The sequence below is a fragment of the Photinus pyralis genome, unplaced genomic scaffold, assembly GCF_008802855.1.
Source record: "Photinus pyralis isolate 1611_PpyrPB1 unplaced genomic scaffold, Ppyr1.3 Ppyr1.4_LG4, whole genome shotgun sequence".
NCBI lineage: Eukaryota > Metazoa > Arthropoda > Insecta > Coleoptera > Lampyridae > Photinus > Photinus pyralis.
In genome coordinates this window covers 42,142,328-42,146,433 of record NW_022170511.1, presented here as the reverse complement: position 1 = coordinate 42,146,433, position 4,106 = coordinate 42,142,328, and positions in this window count along the sequence as shown.

Below are 4,106 nucleotides of genomic sequence, written 5' to 3'. Positions count from 1 at the left end.
GCGAAGTCATTCTTTAACGTACCGAAAAGAAGATTGACGCCGAGGCCGCTTGCGGCCGAGGCAAGGCAACTTTGAGGGCGTTAAAGAATGACGCGGCCGTGGTATACACAACATTTTTTGTGCAATTGTGTAGAATCGTCAATAAATAAAAATGAGATTTCAAAAATAATAATTTTCGTCGCAAATAGAAAGACGGCCAGTTTTCATTTTACCATGGAAATGAGATAAACAATGAATAATTTTTCGTGAAAGAAAAGTCAAAATGTGTGCCTCCGAAAGTGATTCTTCGATATCCGGAACCTTGTCTGAAAATGTACTATTAGCGTACCTTATGGAAAAATCGAAGACCTTAAAAAGTTCAAGCTTATGGAGTGTGTATTCGATGCTAAAGTGAATGCTTAATATAAACGAGTGTATAAAAAAGTGTACCTGTCAGTTTGAGTTCTAATGAAAATCAAAATGTTACAGTTTCAAAGTATAACGCTTCTAACACTTTAGACTTTCTTTCAGGAGTAAGTATAAGTAACAATACGAACTGTACGATTAATATTAACATTTATCCAAAAGATTTGTAATTACCTACATGCTGATTGTCAAAATATATGTGACATTGTTTTACTTTAACGGCCGTCACTATGACAGCGGCCGCGAAAATGAATTTCGCGGCCGCCATGGCGAACGCGAAGTTGTTGTTTCTCGTCCAATTGCACAAAATTATATACAGATCGACCGTTACGCAATACTAAAACCGAATAGAGGCTACGCGTGTATTTCGATATCAAAAATTTCTAGTTATAAAGATAAAGATCCGTATTCGCTTAATTATTGAATACTCGGTATCTATCGCAACAGGACTACTTACAATTTTTTTTCTCTATGATCTAAATCATACTGATCGCCACTTCATTTTTTCTCTTATTTAAACTGAATCAGATGATTCGGACGGTAGAAACTTTTAACTTTCACTAAGCAGATAAGTGCTTTGTTTACGCACACTCGAACTAACTTTTTCTGAATACGGACAAACCGCTAAAAAACGTTCAACAAACTTTTACTACTTCACTTGACGATAACTTAAATATTTTATTAAAATTGCTTATACACACTTTATTTTGAAACTGACGAACTGTGTCTTCAATTAAATAAATAGGCCCAACTGCCCGAGATTTAGCGTAAACACACTCGTTTCACCGTCGCGAAAACTAACAGCTTCGTTTTTACGCTGATTCCAGTATTGAAGGGAGCACCACTTCCACTATAAAATAAATCTCCTTCAGGATTTTTTTCAAAAACACCGCCAATCAAAATTAGACTTAATAACGCGAGCTTCGAACAAATGCGTCCTCACTTACGCCGAAATAACGCACAATTCTTCGAAACGCCTTAGCTCTTTTAAAAGCGATAAGAATGCGTGCGTTAATTAAATTTCGTCAGATGAGACTCCACCAGACGTCCCTACATTTTAACTCGAAAATTCACGATTTACAATAAAATCCACATTTAAATAAACTACAAAAGCTGTAAAATTTATAGAAGAATCACGGAATTACAAGCAATTCCAAAAGGAAATACACATGTATACCTAATAGATTGAAGATAGTGTCATATACAGGGTGTCTCTTCATTATTTTTGGTGTTTAGGTCGAATTAATGTCTACATGATGTTGTTTACACATAATATTACCACTAACTTTACTGTCAGTTTGACATACCTACTGTATGTATCCACATTGATCTTGGACCAGAACCGAACCGGATAGGCGCAATACTGAGAAGATTCCCAAGGTCTCCCCGCCGGGATTCACCTCAAATGGTCCTCTAATTACAGAAAACAAACTCAAGTGAAAGGACGCAATCAGACAGAAGAACATCAATTTCACTTAATCAGAGATGAAATATCGATTTATTTTAAGAATTTAGTCATCGCATTGCATTTTTTAAAGGGCGGTAATTCAAATCAAACGTGCTTATGCCCAGACTGGGAAATGCCAACTGTATAGATATTTTGAAATTTTATCCACAGACACTTCCAGTGAAGAACAGCATAACGCATGTAGTAAAAATCAAATGTGCCATGCGCAAATTGTTATATTTTTTTGAAATTTTAACCACAGGTGCTTCTAGTAAAGGAAAGCATATTCCAAATTTCAGACATGCACTTGCTTATTTTTGGAGACATCTCCTTGCAAATTTCATTTCTAGTAAAGGAATACCTAAGTCCCGACTCCATAGATTCAATTACTTGTAGCTCGGTAACGTAGAAGTTTTATTTTTAAACCCCTGCAATTTGTGTTGTATCCTTTAAAATGAAATCCCTTCTTAATTCCTTACTTGAGTCGATCGATCTGACTGACTGGATTAGCTCAGAAAGTTCTACAATTTCTAATTTTCTACAGATCATAATTCAACTGACTCTTAAACATCGGGTTGTTTGAATCGCTCGGAAGATTCCTTTCATTCGAACCGTGCGCCCTGTGCGAATGATTTTCGAAAAAATCTTTGATCCCCCTCTGATGTCGAAGAAGTCTTTCGATATTTTCCAGACAATTACGTAAGACGTGTCCTCTGGTGCCCTTGAACCTCGCACCTTTTTGAAAATATAATGGTTTTTTTACAAAGACTCTTGTCGATTGTTGCAGGACTCGTATAGACTTTTAAAGCTTAAAAGCTCTTAAGTTTTTCAAAGGTTCTTAAACCCTTAAAGGGTCTAAGACACTAATTGAGTCATAAAGACTCGTAGTATTTAGGCAGTTCTGGATGCTCTTCGACGCTGTAGGCGACACTGGATAGCATTTAAAGCACTTAATAGCTCCCAGAGACTTTAAGGATTATTATGAATATCAGTTTCTATAGTTCTACTACTAGATCGTTCGGCGAATTGAACGTGAGTATCGATACTAGACGTCGTCTAGTATAAAAACAGTCACGTCAGTCATCGAAGGTAGCCGCCCACTGCAAAACTGGTCGCGTGTAAGGTATACACAAATTATGCTATTATATTTTCATTTCTATCTTGCCCTTGCGAAGAAAGATACATAAGTTTTGCAGTGGGCGGCTACCTGTGACTGTTTTTATACTACACGACGTCTAAGACAAACGCTTCTTATTTACTTAAATACCACGCTGGAAGAAAATACGAATTAGTAAATGGGGATGAGGCATTTAATCATTCAACATCAAATTCATATAACAATCAAGAGCACGAATAATATTGGATCGTATTAAAAAAATGTACAAATAATAACTGGCAAAATGCGGTTGTTGTTGGCCGATGGCCTTAAAACAAATTAATCTGAATATGTCAAAAACTACTAAAAAATATTTATCACAACGCGGTTACCGCGTACGCGGTGAATACAACGCAAAAAAATGCAAAGGCAAAATTATTCCTTCCTTACAGAATATTTACAAACAAGTGATTGTCAAACTTAATAGGAATGCTATTAGTGAAAGCACCTAATTTGATTTACAGTACGTTCTTGTTTCTTTGTGTGTTGCGATGTGCTTTTAACTTTTTTTCTACCACCGGAAATACTTTCTGTCGTTGGTCTTTGTGTTGAAAATGCCCTCCGGAAACCGATTTTAGGGCTGTTTACTCCGTTTAGGAAATATGTAAATTTTGCGTAACCTGACGCAGGTTCGAAGGCGGGTTTAAAATTAATTTACACTAGTAGAGGTTTTGGTAAGAAAATGAATAACCAAAAATTATAATCGATATCGACTTGTTAAGTGGTCACAAAAATGGTAACTAAATGGCATATTTAATCGCTTTTGCCTTCAGATTAACGCTGACTAATATTAGGATTTAGTAAAACATGTCGTAGTTCCAGTCTACGTCTTAGAGGGAGGTATAATATTTTCGATTGAGCATTCCACGTGCCAAGTCAATTTTCATTATCTCGGTATGTGTTCACATTGAAAATTGGGAGTCTAGACACCATGACCTACGACCTACGTACGTTTAAATTGCACATGCACCCCCGCGAATTACGTCTGTGTATACTTCCAATTTATGCAAACGTAAATTGTAATCACACTCCCTCATTATCTAGACTTGTTAATAGCGGGACAATCCGCCATCATTGAACGAACACGAGCGAAAATAA